Source organism: Mus caroli, chromosome 11 (assembly GCF_900094665.2).
Source record: "Mus caroli chromosome 11, CAROLI_EIJ_v1.1, whole genome shotgun sequence".
NCBI lineage: Eukaryota > Metazoa > Chordata > Mammalia > Rodentia > Muridae > Mus > Mus caroli.
The window spans coordinates 14,483,976-14,501,007 of NC_034580.1; the positions used below are offsets into that span (position 1 = coordinate 14,483,976).

Below are 17,032 nucleotides of genomic sequence, written 5' to 3' on the forward strand. Positions count from 1 at the left end.
CTCCATTGCCTTTTCTTTAGGATTAAGTCACCAAGGAAAGAAAACTGTGGCTATCAGGTGATGGAGGTGTTTAGGAGACATTTTAGAACATTTCCTACTAGGGAAACTGTCATAGCACCTCAGGGACCTAAAACCTCCCAGCCCTACTGTGACATGCTTATCACATTACCTAGTGAAACCCACAGATCAACAGATGAAATAGTGTCTGTCACCTTGGATCTCTCTCTATCTTCATGACTAGTAGGATATTTAATGGCTTTAGTCACAGGAAGTGTGTTGGCACAGAAGGAGCTGCCCTTCAGTTCCAAATGAAATTTGAGCACTATTCTTTCTAGAAAGAATTTTGTTTGGTTTTGAGTTTATTGCGTGTTTTTGTTTTTGTTGTTGTTGTTTTATTTGAAACAGGATTTCACTGTATAGCCCTGGCTATCCTAGAACTCACACTGTAAACCAAGCTGACCTCAAACGCACAGAGATCTGCCTACCTCAGCTTACCAAGTGCTGGGATGAAAGATATACATCACAAGTGTTCTACTTAAAACATTTTAATGTCTGTTTGTTTCATGACTGCAATATCTGGAAAGCGTCTTCTTAAAGTCTGAAGGAGAAAGCAAACTTAAGATTTAGGAGGCCAATTGTAGCTGGAAAGCAAAGGGGCTAAAACGGAGAGTGTCAGGAAAGCAGATTCTCAGAAATCAAGCAGGCTGCTGCAGCAGGCTCCAGATGACTGATGAGACGAATGGTCCTTGGAGCTCTTTAAAATTAGCTGTGGCTTCCCGGATCATGATCTAATGGGGCTGATGGCATCTTTCCTTCGGTGTTTGAGGCTACAAGCATTCAGGAGTGTTTGGGAAGCCATATGCAAATCAATGGATCAAAGATGGAACCCACGTGATGCCAGGTTGGGATTGGGAGTGACATTTCTTCACAACAGCTCTAAAACATTTACTCCTAAGCTAATAACTCTTGTTGGAACAAAGCCAGTTCAATATATTTCTCCTCCATCAAATCTACTTACAGAGTTGCCTTATGATGAAGAGAAAGAATAGGGTAGGTGGGTGTTAAAATACCTTCAAGATGTCTGCATCCAGGAGTTCCAGTGCCCCAGTATACTGTTCTGCATAACAAGTAGGGAACTGATGACCTGGACTCCCCTGAAACCTGCTGCCCCCAAGTTGCAGCTAAATTAGGAATCTAATTGGATGGCCAAGAGTGAAGCAGAAGGTAAGAGAAAACATGTGAAGGACATCACTGTGTGTGACCAGGGCCTCTGTCCTGAGGGACCATGAGATGATTATAGATTATTATAAATATCACAATCCTGCAAATCTGTTGTTAAAACAGCAAGTTTACCCATAAAGCACTGTGCAAGCTCACATGACTATCGGTTTCCTCGGGAGCCATCTTTTTTTGAGTTGGATGTACAATGAAAATTCAGCATTTCCAGATTCATTGTTCTCTTTTGCTTAATGCTTTAAAGTAAATAAGTTGGCTTCATTCTTTAAAGAAGGGGGAAGTAAGCTATATACAGAGACAAAGAAGAAACTTGGAGAAGCAAATATTATAACTTGTCACAAATATCATAAGACACTAAACAATGCCAAGAGCAAGAGTGTAGCATGGGCATTTGACAGGCTTATTCATCAGTTTATCTCCATAGTGCAGTTTGACAGCACCTGAAAGGGAACATCAGAACCTTCACCCAAGTTCCAGAATGTCTCATATGGCTCAGGACCTCATTCCTCTGGTTCCAATTGACTTACACAGTTCCAGGTATAAATATTTGGAATACACACACACACACACACACACACACACACACATACACACACACTTGTACTATACCTGAAGAAAGGAAAAGCAGTCCTTAACTGTCAGCACAATGTCAGGGACTCACTTAAACATCTCTAAGAAAAAGCAGATAATTTATCATGAGAGTACTATTGCGATTAGTAGACAGGAAGAATTGAAAAACTCCAGCAATCTCCTGAGTATGTGTTCTACACTAATATACTAATATTAATCCTGTCAGTATTACTTCAGACATCTCCCCAGTTCCCAGTCCCTGAACGCCGGTGCACACACACATGCACACGTGCACACACACATATGCATAAATGCACACCCTAGTTTACATGTGCCCACAAATCTACACTTATTTATATATTCATGCATGTGGACATACACATATACACACATTCCCACACACAACATATCTATACGTCCCTACTCTCACATTGGCCCAATCTCATCATCTCACCTGCATCTTTCTTCTGTAAGCACAGGAGCCTCACTTCAGAGTCAGCCCTCGCTTCCCACTGGTGCAACAGAAGCAGATGAAAATAAATGAGATGATACCCAGAAAGGTTGAGCAAAAGGACTGGACAGAGGAATTCCAACAAATGGTAGTTGTCACTACAGTAGCATTCTTTCCTATCACTATTCAGTTTTTGAATTTCGATTCTCCATATTCTTCTAGTTAGTTCACCTTCTCAAAGCAGCATCCTTACTAGAGAAGAATGACTTTGAATAAGTGATTCTCCATTTTTATATTTTTAGTTTGTAGACAAAGAAGAGCCAGAGACAAGTGTGTGATATTTAGGGTTAATTTAAAAAGAATTTAGTAGCTAACAGACACATGAAAGGACTTAACATTTTGAAAGATTTTCTTGGTAGTGTCACACATAACATAACTCACAGTGGACAGTTGAGATACTTCAGAGAGTTGAAACCATAGGAAGGAGGAATTAGTACAGTGGTTCTAAGCGCAGCCTCTTTTAGGGAATGCCAACACATACAGATTTTCCTTACACCTCCTTTTACAACACAGAGGTCATGTGTGTTACTCCTATTATACTTCTACGGAAAACATTATGGAAGTCTACAGTATATCCAGAGTGTATTTTATTCCTAATAATTAGAACTGAATGAATAACAAAGATAAAAATATGAACATATTCAAACTGAATTGGTTCAGCTCTAATTGATTGAGTGCAGTTTTCTAAAGAATAATAGATATTAAATAACCATAACTGCCAGTTTATGGCACAAAAGTGGCTGCTGACCCTTTTTTGCTAAGCAGCCTAGCATCATCAATTAAAAAAATCATTGCATAGTAACCTTGTATCATCTGAACCTCAGGAACTGTGACCTAACCTCTTCCATGAGAACAGAGGACTGTGGGAAGTAGAAGGGGGTGCCATACTGCCTAAAAAAATCAACATTTCTGATTTGTGCATTGAGAGACTTGTTTGTCTAATCATATTGCTGAGTGATTGTTAAAAACAATAAAAAGTCTTTGGGAAATTGCAGTAATGTCATAGAAGCAAACATTCCTTTTTCTTTCTGTACTCGTTTCTTTTAGCTATAGCTCAAGATCCCTGGATGGTGATCTGGAGATATTATTTCATAGCTGAACTGTGAAATGCCCATGCTTGGAAATCCCTGGGAAATAGTCTATAGGAAAGAAAAACTTTGAGTTTGGGCTTGCACTTGGAATGGTATATTCATGTTTCACCTAGCCCACTTTAAAAGAATTTATGTGAGGACGGTTGCCTATTACCTACAGGACTTGCAAAGGCTAACCGCTTGTTTCTCACCTGGGGCTCCTAAGTGCATACTACAGAAAATGTGATGGAGAATAAATCTTGTTAGATGGAAGGTCCAGGCAGAAAAGCAGGAACATTTACCTTTGTCCACTGAAAAACTGTATTTCAAGACAGAAACTCATTTTCTAAATTTTTCATTGAATATCTGTTAGTAGCTATAGCAAAAGGGGTGGAGGACCTAATTATAAGAGGAGAGAAAATGGCTTGGCCAAGATAATGTAGCAAAGCATATCCTGAAATGATCCTCTTCTAAAGACCTTGGTCCTGCTACAAACAAGCAGACAGACAGACAGACAAAACTTCCAGGGGTGGCACCTGGTGTGATCTTCTTTACAATTTAGAGTCATGGAGATGAAGATAAGTTTTGCTGGCATCATCCCTAATTTTCAGAGAACTAATTACGTATATGCCTTCAATGATATTCATGTAATTAGAAATAGATATCACCGTGGCTTGTGGAAAGATGATAGAGTTATTTTCACACATGCAGCACAGAAAAAATTGATCATAAGGCATAGTTACTCTCATCCCGCTCTTATTTGATTGAGGGCCCACTGCAATCACATTTCTCCTTTCAGAATGACCTATGCTAACACTGATACTGATACTAATAATTGAGCATAACTAATATAATGATAATGATACTAATAATTAAGCATAACTAATATACATCTAATAACATATAATATATTGTAACTAAGACTGACAACTTCCTGGAGCTCTCAGATCTATACCGTAGTTGGAATTTTATCATTTATATACAGTCTTTGAATTTATTAGATGAATACAGTTCCCAAATTATTTAGTGGGAAAACAGGGAAACCAATGAATGAAGGTCGAGGTAAGTAAGTAAAAGGTACTTGGATTGAATATTTTCATTATTTTATATGCACAGAATTATAAATTCTTTCCTTTGAATCTAATTGGCTATGTCAGGCAAGTCTATGCTTTGACTGCCTTTGGATTCCATTCCACGTGGCATGACCAGAAAGGGTGCCTACTTGTTTTCTTTGCTAATTGAACACTAAAAGGCACCAACATCTATGGGTTTTGTTTGTTTGTTTGTTTCTTTCTTTCTTTGTGGTGGATACTTCTAGGATGTGCATAGGAAGATAAAGTATATGATTTATGAAAGATCTTTTTACACAGTATCTCTGTATTCAAACCATGAAGTCTGTACCTGTAATGTTTTTATTTTATTTTATTTTTATTTTATTTTATTTCCTTCGGTTATTTTGTTTTGAGTTTGTTTTGTGTTCATGTGTATACGTGTACCATATCTATGCATGATGCTCACAGAGTTCAAAATGTGATTTCTATCCAGTAACTGGAGTGATGGATAGTTGGGAACTACCACACAGGTGCTGGGAACCCAACCCTGGTCTCCTTAAAAGCAACAAGTGTTCTTATGCATGAGCCAAATCTCCAGCCCTTGACTGAATTCTTGGGGGACAGATAACTTTTTGTTTTCTCCATTCTTTTTCTTTTTTATTTCATCATTCATGTATAATAATTTAATACTTCATGGGGTATGATGCAGTAGCCTACTACATATAAACAATGCGTAATGATAAAACCGGGGTAACTCATATTTTCATAGGCTTAAGTACTTATTCTTTCTGTGGGAATTGGAAACCTTTTAGCTCTTTTAGTGCTTTATAAAATGAATTATAAAATTTTATGTGCTGTTGACACTCTACTGTCCTATAGAACATTAGAATTTATTCCTTTTATGTAGTTTCATTTAGATAATCTTTTGAGAACATCTTCGGCTAAAACGTATAACACTTCGGTCTGAAGTTTGTAATAAACACAAAAGCCACCATTATGACTAAAAGGTAAGGGTATTTATTTATTGAGTATGCATTCTTGTCAGGCATGCATACATGTTCACATATGTGTTTGTGTGTGCTCTTCTGTACATGTACATATAAAGACAAGAGGTGGATGTTGGATATTTTCTTGTATTGCTTTGCACATTATTTTTGAGATAAGCTCTCTTGCTGATCATGGGGTTTCCTGTCTTGCCAGTAAGCATCGTGTCTCTATCGGCATGCCCTCTGTGCTGGGGTTACAGATGTATTGGCCTGGCTCTTACTTGAGAGCTGGGAATCTGAACTCCCTTCCTCGTCCTTTACAAGTACTTTACCCATTGAGTCATATCTTCAACTCTGAAATTGGCAAACACTTCCCCTCATGTACAAATCTTCAATGAGAAGAGTGAGGTTACCAATGTAATACAAATTATATAATTTCTAGACTGTATCACAATGAGTATTATTTAATTGAATTTTTAACCACTGAGTTCAAAAGCAGTATTCACAGTGCACAACAAATTCTAAATTTCCCAGTAATTTTATATAGGCTGACATATCTGGCTGCATCGGGACATGCATAAATTTTTAAATTCTTTGTTTCTAAAGATAAGAGATTCCGAGAGGGCATGATGTGTTGTGGGAGTTCAGTCCGAAAGCCTCTGCTTTCCAATGAGCAGAAAAGTGATGACTTGGTACTGGTATAGAGAGTATGTGGGTTGCCCAGAAACCAGTACTGATGCAACAGAACACATTCCAAGCAAATCCATGCTGACAGGTGGAACTCTGCATTGCCTCTCCGGGTCGATGGGATTTATTTGGGCTCACTTCCTAACTTCTTCTCAAAAGTTTTGCCATGAATATTTATAGCAAGGCTCCATTGACTGAGAGAATTTCCACTCCATTGAAATTCCACATCCCTGTAGGACACCCCCGAGACATGAGAAGGGAGATTTTCTGACCTTTTAGAAATAGCAAGCTACATAGGGACTAAGTATGACTCAGTGAGGTTACCTGTGGGTTGCTAAGGTGCAATTACCTTCAAGTTATCTCAGTGAAACAATTATCATGCAATAGATTTGGTACCAGGTTTCCTGTGGTTCTGAACTTTTGTGAAAGCGTGACACTCCATCTTGAACTTGAATAATTTGTAAGTCTTATCAAGGTGCTAGAGAAGACCCCACACATTCCTTCTCCAGATGCCAGCTCATTGACAGTGGTGCTCGTCAAAGGAGTTGTGGGTGTGAAGGTGCTAGACTTGAGTGATAGAAGTGTTTTGCTGATTTAAAAAAAGTGCTCTCTACACAAGCTCTCTAATTCATCAGATATGCAGCTGACAGACAGCAAGACCCTCAGGACAAAGGCTCAGGCCTTCCTTCTCCCAGTCACGCACAGCTGGTTAGTTTGAAACCTGAACACTAAGAAACAGGTTCCATCAACAAGTGTAGCACAAAACTGAGGGTCAGGCATCTCTGATGTGAGAGACTAGAAGCAGCAGGCAAATGGGGAGAACCCCAGGTAAGCAGACTTGAAAGCAAGTTCCAAGGACGTAATGAGAAAAATAGCGGCAAAGAGGGAGGACTAAGTGTCAGTTCTGTTCAAATGATCTACATCTGTAACCACGCCCAGGCAGTTTTATGCTTTTCTTCTTAAAGTGAGCTTCTTCCATGCCACTGCCATTATTCGGTCCACTGCCACTGCAGCTGGCCCAGCTGTAGGGATGACAAACTAATGAGCCATCTATGCACACTGATCTTTTAGGTGCAATCTGTAAAGAAAGCCTGTGTGTATCCTGCTTGGCTAACATGTCTCTTAATTCAAGTCCTGATTTATTAAACACACACATGCACATGGACACACACATGCATCCATGCACACATGAACACACACGTACACACATGTACATAGTATCTCACATATACACACATGCACATACTCACACACACATTCTCCCTCTCTCTCTCTCTCTCTCTCTCTCTCTCTCTCTCTCTCTCTCTCTCNCACACACACACACACACACACACACACACACACACACCTGATAGGAAATTTTGTTTTATTGGAGAGAAATATGTAATAGCAACTTCTATAGATATTACAGATAAAGAATTCAACTCTTTACTATAAAATGACTGATTGAACATTAAGTAAAAGGAACTAGAGATTGAGCCCATCCAAAAGAGTTATTTGACCTTAACCCGTAGGTCAAGGTGATTTTGCAAGTCATCTAATTTTCTCTTCCCATGTTACAAATCTACTTATCTACTTCAAGTGGCGTTTATTTAATTTGTTTTGGTTCCAAAAAAAATTTAGAAGATAATTCATGGGCTAAGGTACTGTCTAAGCCTCAGGTATTAACTACTTGTGGACAGGGTGGTGGCTCTTTAAAGATCAATTTTCTTTAAAAGACATTTCTGAAGAACTGTAAAAATAAATAAATAAATAAATAAATTTAAATATTGTGGGAAATCTCTATAAACTTAGACTCCTTTCCAACATTATCTCTTCTTTTTCAAAGTTGTCTTAATTTTTTTTATTACCATGCAAATCAAAAGGTTTCTCTTTGAAATTTTTCTACATACATAATTTTGGTCATCTCTTTCGACCCACTCTCCTCCCTCTCCTTCTTGCCCCATCTAAACAATCCCCCCACTTTGAAACCATGTTTCCTATCATCCTACTTACGCACTTCCCTAAAAGCCTCCTTTTTCATCATCTCATAGACCCTTCCCTGGGCCTTTACCATACTCACTGACACACAAACATTCAAACATAAAAATTAAAATATTGGGCCTCACATGAGAGAAAACCTGTATCAATCATTTTCCTGAGCCTGGGTTACCTTGATGAATGTAATACTATATATTTCCATTTATTTTCCTGCAATTTCATGTTCATCACTCAGTCATGATCTGATGGTAGATATGTAGGCTGACTCCATTTCCTTGCCATTATGATGGAAGACACAGTAAAGTATATGTGGACATATTGCTGTGTGGGATATACAGTTCTCAGTTACAGCTGGGCCATGCAGTAGTTTTGTTCACGTTTACAGAAATTTCCACGTGGATTTCCACAGTGGCCACCCTAGTGTACATCCTTGCCACCAGTGAAGAAACACTTCCTTTTCACCATATCTTCACAAGCACTTTATTGCCATTTGTTTCCTTGGCTCTCTCTGCTGACTCAAGAGAGATGGAATCCCAAAGTAGTTTTAATCAGAATTTCTCTAATGGGTGAAGATGGTGAATAGTATTTTTTATTTGCTATTTATACTGTTCCTTTGGGAAATTGTTCAGTGCACTGACCCATTTCTTAATTTTTGTTAGTTGTTGTGGAGTTTTGATTCGTTGTTGTTTTTGGTGGTAGAGTTATGTTTACGGTAGAGTTATGTTTGGAGTTTTTTAAGTATTCTAGATAGTAGCCCATGTTTGATATATGTCTAGCAAATATTTTCTCCCATTCTGCAGGATATCTCTTCCTTCTGATACTGCTTTCTTTCACTATGCAAAGGCTTTTAATTTTATGAAGCCCCCTTTGGTAGGTTGGGGTATTTGGTGTGATTAAGTCTCGCATATCCTATATCCTGAAATGTTCCCCTATGAGTTCTTCTGTGGATTTCAGTAATTCAGCATTTAAATTCAGATCTTTGACGTGCTTGAACTGATTTTTTGCTCAGGTGAGTAATATGGGTCTAATTGTGTTCTTCTACGGGTAGATAACAAGTTTTGACAGCACCATTTGTTGAATAGGATAGAAATTTTTGACAGTCGTGTGTCAAAGCTCCGTGGCTATTTCTGGGTCATCTATTGTGTTCCATTGATCTATATGTCTATTTTTGAGCCAGTACCATGCTTCCGTTGTCACTGTGGCTCTGCAGTATGGTTTGATTTCAGCTGTTGTGATGCCTTTGTCACTGTGGCTCTGCAGTATGGTTTGAGTTCAGCTGTTGTGATGCCTTTGTCACTGTGGCTCTGCAGTATGGTTTGAGTTCAGCTGTTGTGATGCCTTTGGCAATGTTCTTTGTGCTTTTGGATATGCATGGTCTTTTGTGTTTCCAAATAAGTTTTAGGATTCTTTTTCTGGTTCTATAAAGAATGTGTTTGAAATTATGATGGGGGTTTCATTGAATCTATAGATAACTCTTCTCAATATAGCCATTTCCATTATTAACTCTGCAGTTGGAAACATGACATGTGTGTGGGTTGCGGGGGGGGGGGGGGGCGACTTTCAATTATCTAGTTCTCTCCTTTCTCTTTTTCCAATGCATAAAGTTTTTCTTATAGAGGTCTTTCATCCCCTTGCCTGTTTTTAAGATATCTTACTTGTTTATTTTTAATCTAATTTGAAGGGGATATTTTTCCTAAATTTTTATCAAAAAGTTCATTACTTATATATTGGACATTTAAATCAGATCTAAAAGCTTTCTGGCAGAGTCTGTGGAGTCTTTTAAATGTGAAACTATGCTACCTATTAATAACAATAATTTAATTATAGTTTAATTCTTTATTTTCTATTTTTATCCCTTTTATAGCTTTCAACTGTCTCAATGCTCTAGCTAATACTTTAAACGCTTTATTGAATAAGAGTAAAGAAAGTAAACATACTTATCTCATTTCAAAGTTTAGACAAAGAACTTATAAAAATACAAGGAAAATACAGTATGACTTGTAGAAAAGTATATCATGTATGCCATAATATTTAAATTGGAACAAAAAAGATTATAATCTAACTGCTTATGAGGTTTTATTTAAAAAAAAAAACTTAAAATGTGACACCTGAATTAAAATCTTAACATTACTATTTGATGGTAACATACTTTAAACTCAAATAAATGTAAATAAACTTAAAAGTGAAAGAGCCGTAAATATGAACCTGGCAGTTAATCACCCTCAACACTGTTTGCCCAAGCTGAAGTCATTTGTCAAGGAGAAAACAGACAAGCCTCAGAAATGCCAATCTAATGTGCACTCACAGGAGAAAAACTTAGGTCTAGTCAACATGATACTCACAGCTTAGGGTATTTAAATAATAGTTATAGTACAATCAGGGGAATTATAAATATTTATGACTAAAATACCTGTGGAATTTTTGTATGGATTAAAATAATTCATTAAACTTACTCCTAAATAAGCAAATATAATTCTATAGGACTCCAAATGAGACAGGGACAAAGAGGGAAAAATTAAGACTCCAGTTTGAAACTTAACAATAAATATATAAACTGTTAAACAAAATCAGAATACAAATTACTTTGAAACACCTATTTATATCCATTTTAATGAGAATTAAAAGATACAATGTGTCAACGACATTTTAAAAATCTAGTGGGGTAAGACAAGTGAATCAATGCCAGGCAGTGGTAGCCCACGCCTTTAATCCCAGCCCTTGGGAGGCAGAGGCAGTCAGATTTCTGAGATTGAGGCCAATCTGGTCTACAGAGTGAGTTCCAGGACAGCCAGGGCTACACAGTGAAACCATGTCTCAAAATAAACAAACAAACAAAATACCTCAAGTGAATCAAATTTTTTTTTTATATTCTAAAAATTTCAAGAGACTTTGAAAGTGTAGTGTTAGTTCTTTTTTTTTTCCCCCAGTTGAAAACTCTCTATGTGCATCACATCTATCTTTGGTGTCACTGCTACCAATAAACACAGCAGAGGGTGGAACTGCTCCTTGTCTGATAGAAGACAGTTGCTCTGGGGGAGGGGGGGGCAGGGGAGACTGTAGGTCTGAAGATGGGTCATCTGTGCACTCCCTGCAACCAAGTAGGTACCACTCTGAGCAGGCCCTGGATATACCTGGGAACCAGAAACACCAGATGACTGCATATAATACTGCTGATTCTGTAATTTTGCACACATAGAATACATTGGATCTTTTTGGTTGTGAGCCTAGCCTTTAAAGGCTGAGCCATTGGACCTGGAGGGCATTATCCTGAGGGAGGTAATCCAATCACAAAAGAACTCAAATGATAAGTACTCACTGATAAGTGGATATTAACCCAGAAACTTAGGATATCCAAGATATAAGTTACAATTTGCAAACACATGAAACTCAAGAAGAATGAAGACCAAAGTGTGGACACTTTGCCCCTTCTTAGAATTGGGAACAAAACACCCATGGAAGGAGTTACAGAGACATAGTTTGGACCTGAGACAAAAGGATGGACCATCTAGAGACTGCCATATTCAGGGATCCATCCCATAATCAGCCTCCAAATGCTGACACCATTGCATACACTAGCAAGATTGTGCTGATAGGACCCTGATATAGCAGTCTCTAGTGAGACTACACCGGGGCCTAGCAAACACAGAAGTGAATGCTCACAGTCAGCTATTGGATGGAACACAGGGCCCCCAATGGAGGAGCTAGAGAAAATATCCAAGGAGCTAAAGAGATCTGCAACCCTATAGGTGGAACGACATTATGAACTAACCAGTACCCCGGAACTCTTGACTCTAGCTGCATATATATCAAAAGATGGCCTACTCGGTCATCACTGGAAAGAGAGGCCCATTGGACTTGCAAACTTTATATGCTCCAGTACAGGGGAATGCCAGGGCCAAAAAGTGGGAATGGGTGGGTAGGGGGGTGGGGGTGCGGGGAGGGTATGGGGGACTTTTGGGATAGCATTGGAAATGTAATTGAGGAAAAAAAAGAAATGTAAATAAAGTATCCAATTAAAAAAATACATTGGATCTTCATTCATTAACTTTGTATTCAATGAAAGAGTTTCTATCACCTTCACTTTTAGTTCTGAGAGTGCTAAATGCTTTCTATCAATATGTTCCAGATTCTCATCAAGGAGAGGTCCCATCTGGTGACACATCGCTTCAAGATGAAGCAGCTCTGGTAAGTCTGCCTGTTTATCACTGGGATCTGTACTTTGCAACATCTGTAACTACTGGTCCATTTTATCCTCATCAGTATACCCTGGTTCTGGTTCTGGTTCTGTTGTCTCTATCTGAATCACTGAATTGTACCATCTTCATCTCTGTTTTAATCATTTCTGGTTCAGCAGTAAGATCTGCAGTTACAAAATTAGAAGGAAAGTGACCCTTGCCTCGATGGGCTTCACCTTTCCCCCAGTTGGGATCACTGCCATCAAGGACTGAGATGATTTCTCCAGCTTTAAAAGCAAGCTCATTATCCTCAGAGGCTTCAGAAAGTACACAGCATTCTGCCTTCACGTTGGTGGTTCATGAGGAGCTCAGATGGGCTTGGATACACGGGTGTGTGTGTGTGTGTGTGTGTGTGTGTGTGTGTGTGTGTGTGTGTATGTGTGTGTGTGTGATGGTGGTGACTGCTGCCTTTGCTCCTTGAGGTACAACTCAGTAGCTTGTGCTAAATCTTCTTTTTCCTTTTTGATAGCCACAGTGCCAGGGTCCTTGGCTACCAGAGCCAGGCTTGCTTTCCCTTGTTCTGTAGCCTAAGAGCCAATAGGTGAGAATGTTACACCTTGTACCTTAAGGTTCTTGGTCATTACCAATATCAAACTAAGCTGTGGACCATTCCTAAATTCATCTGTCTGTTCAACCATAAAAGCCTTACGATTAATTTTTGCCATACTTTAGGATAAGTATAGTTTAATTTTTCATATACTTTAGGATGACCCTTGTTTAATATGTTGCTTGCTTCACTAGCAAAATCTCTTGAAAATACTTCTAAGTCAAATATTTTGGCAGAGTTTGATACACACACTTCTAGAAGAGTTAAAACTTGCATAGCAACATGGGGGTCTTTATGGCTTACTCTACTCATGATAGAACGAAGGCAATCATTAGGTCCTGTGCAAGATTAGCCAACCTTATCACAGATATCCAAGATGAGGCCCCAGGCCTTTGCAGTATTTAACTCACTAGTTGCTTTCTCAACATCCTAGTCAAAGAGGTTGGTGGCATTGAGAGGCACGTCCACCGCGTGCCAAGGTGTCACCAGGGACAAGTGTGCCTTGACACTGAGGCACTCAAGGTAAGATGGAGAAAGAAGACCCCTCAGGTACAAAAACAGCAAGAGAGACTGCCAGTGCAGGGTCCTTCTCAGCCCCTCCTCTCACCCACCTCCAGCAACAGCTCTCTCCATCTTCTTGGGGTGGGTACTTAGAGGCATAAATCTTTCTTTAAAGATTACCTTGATTTTTTCCAAAGTTTCTGCTATGCTGTGCTTTCATCTTAATTTTATTTTAGACCTTTAAGAATCTCTTCACTGATTTTTCAGTGACCCACTGTGGTGGTTCGAATATGTAGAGCCCAGGGAGCAGCACTCTTGAGAGGTGTGGCCTTGTTGGAGGAGATGTATCATTTTGGGCGTGGATTTTAAGTCCCTTGTCCTACCTGTCTGGAAGTCAATCTGTTCCTGTCTTTCTTTGAATGAGGATGTAGAACTCAGCTCCTCTTGCACCATGCCTGCCTGGCTTTGGAATTTGCTTTGTCCTAGGCTGGCCTTGATCTCAGAGATCTGCTTGCCTCAGTCGCCTGGGATTAAAGGTGTGTACTACCTTGCCTGGGCCTAAGCTTTTCCTGACCACTATGCCGTAAGATCTCCAAGTCAAGATCTAGATCAGAAGCCTGTGTCTTCCAGCCTCAAGATCTGGATCACAGGTGTACCTTCCATTTCTGGATTGTAGTTCCTCCCAGGTGTAGTCAAGTTGAAAACCAGGGACAGCCATTCATACCCACTATTCATTCGAATTTGTACTATTCAATCTCCAAGCAGTTATTTATTTCTGGAGTTTAGTCCTGTTTTCTATTTCTGGATTTGTTCTATTGTACTATGATAGGATACAGGGAAATATTTTATTTTTAATGCTCTGTGGTTTATAATGTAATCAATTTCAGAAAAAGAATGTGTATTCCCAGCCCGTTTGTTGGATGGAATGTTTTATAGGTACTATTAAATCTAGATGATCTGCAGTATAACCTATCTATGCATTTGTTTTCTTGGCTTTCAGACTGAAAGGCCTTTTTTTATGTGAGAGTGGGGTTCTGGAGAATTTTCCTAAGATTGTGCAGGTTCTATGTGACCCTTCATGTCTTTAAGTTATGAATTGGGAGCACCAAAGTTCTGAGCATAAATATTTACAATATTACAATAATTGTCCTCTTGATGCACTGTTCTATTTATTAATATGGGCTAGTTCACTTCACTTTCTCTCATTAGTTATGGTCCAGAGTCCCATAGCCAGGTAGTTGAACTTGTAGTTTAGCTTGTTTGCTGCTTCCATTTTCTTCATAGTTTAATTTCCAACCTTTGACTCTCGGCATTTGGGTGTCTTTCTTAATGAAGTAAGTTTCTTGATGACAAAGGATAGTTGGGTATTATTTAAGCCAGTCAGTCTGTATCTTTAATTAGTTAAAGTTATTTGCATTTCAGAGTGTTATTGAGAAGGGTTTGCTGTCACTGACGATTTTGGTAGTTGTTCTGGTTGGTTGGCTCACTGGTACTCTTCTCTCCTAGGTGCATTGGTTGGTTGCTGGATATTGCCCTGATGGGCATGATTCATTCTTTTTCCAATTATCATCTGTTCCTCTCAAGAAATCAACCCTTGTGTTTTTAAGTGAGAAATTCTTTTCTTTCTATGTGTATAGTATTTCTTTAAGAATTATGGGAGTTGCTAATTTAGTTTTCATGAATTGCTTGAACTTGTGTTTGCCCTAAAAAAAAAAAAAAAGAAAAGAAAAAGAAATTCCTGTTATTTCTCCATCAATTTCAATAGATAATTTGGCATAGTAATCTTGGTTGACAGTTACTTACTTTTGTGTTTGAAATATAGCCCTCAATGTTTTCCTGACTTTTAGTGTTGTTGACAACAGATCTGATGTTATTCTGATCTTTCCCCTCTATATTATTTTACAGTAAAGAATTTTCATAAAGCTTTTAGTATTATTTCTTGGGTTTTTTTGCTGACTTCTTAGTATGATGTGCTGCAGAGAGGTTTTTCTCAAATCACATCTATTTGGAGTTCTAAACACTTCCTGTGTTTACACATATGTTTCTTTCTCTAAGCTTGAGGAATTCTCAATGATCATTTCTCTGAATGTGTTCTTAAACCAATCGACATAGCTCCATTCTCAACCCCATGAATTTTAAGTGTAATACCTTGAATGCAGTCCATACTTCTGGAAAACTTCAGTCATGTTTGTTGTATTTTTCTTCTGTATCATTGTCTCAAACCTGTCCGCTACCCATGAAATTCATTCATTTATTTGGATTTATCTGTTCATGATGTGTTCTCTGTGGTTTTTGTTTGCTTTGTTTTAAATAATTTATCTTTTCAATTCCAAAATTTCTTTTTCTTTCCTTTTTAGCATCTCAATTTCCTTGCTAAATTTTATATAAATACAAATAAGCAATAGAATTAAATAGAAGATGCTATATTCTCAGTCAACACTTCTTGTTTTGGAGAGGCCCTATCTACCCCCACCCCCCACCCCCCGTGTTTACCTTAGTTTTGTTCATTCAGACTTTGCACCAAGTTTTGAGCTCTGTCTCCAACAGGATATTTCACTGCCTTTCGTGTTCTACTGTTCTTTCAGGATACCCTTTATTCTTAAGGCAGCAATGGGGGTAGAGGGCTGATGAGCACTCTAGACTTCTCAAATTTGGGGTCACGTATCCTTCCTCTGGAGCTGAGTTCATGAGCTGCAAAAGAGCTGCCCTGTGCTGTTGGTTTCAGGAAAACTGAGGTGAGCCTCTACCTCTTGTTTCTACAACCTAATCACTCTTCTCCAAATAAATGTTACTAAGTTGGTTACAGTCTACCCTGAAGATAGTTCCAGTATAGAGATGGGCAAAGTGAAGGTGTAAAATAAATAGTAATTCATAAATAACTGTGACTCAAGAAAAACCATAGGCAGCAGTGACTTACCCTGCAACCTGGATAAAGTAACACAAAAATAGATTACCCTAAAGGTGCCTAAATGATTATAATTCTTGAATAAAGTTGAACATAATGTAAAATGTGTTCATATTTGGTTTTGCTATCTTTAACAATGTAACCTGTAGAACATTCGGGATGACTACAAAATAGACAGTGGTAGCAATTTTGTCCATAGGACAAAAATGGCCAAATCAAACATAATTTACTAGGATACTATTTATTGCCATTTCTTAAATACTAAGTACCCCTATGTTTTTATATCTGAACTAAGTCATTACTCATATACCTATTTTGAGGGAAGAACAGTATTTCTATGGCTCTCAAAACATCACAACCTACAGCTAGAGAAAACAGACATATAGCAAGTTCTAATTCACTACTCAGCAAAGGCAGGAGTATGAGCTCGGCTATGAGTCCATGCTCCAGGTTCTGTTCTTACTTTATTACTGGTCAGCCTTCTACTGGGGGAGAAGAGAAGAAAACTTAGCATTCACCATATGAGTGCTGTGAGTTTGACCCTACAGCCAGATGATGACAAAATTTAAGAATTTTGTAACCTCAAGAATAATAGAATGGAACTGCAACCCTATAGGTTGAACAACAATATGAACTAACCAGTACCCCGGAGCTCTTGACTCTAGCTGCATATGTATCACTGGAAAGAGAAGTCCATTGTACTTGCAAACTTTATATGCCCCAGTACAGGGGAACACCAGGGCCAAAAAGGG

At 38.5% G+C, this 17,032-nt stretch overlaps 1 pseudogene; it reads right to left on the reverse strand.

Annotated features, from left to right (window-relative positions):
- Positions 1-1,590: 1,590 nt before the first annotated feature.
- LOC110304129 lies at positions 1,591-13,330 on the reverse strand (annotated as a pseudogene).
- Between the last annotated feature and the right edge of the window lie 3,702 nt (positions 13,331-17,032).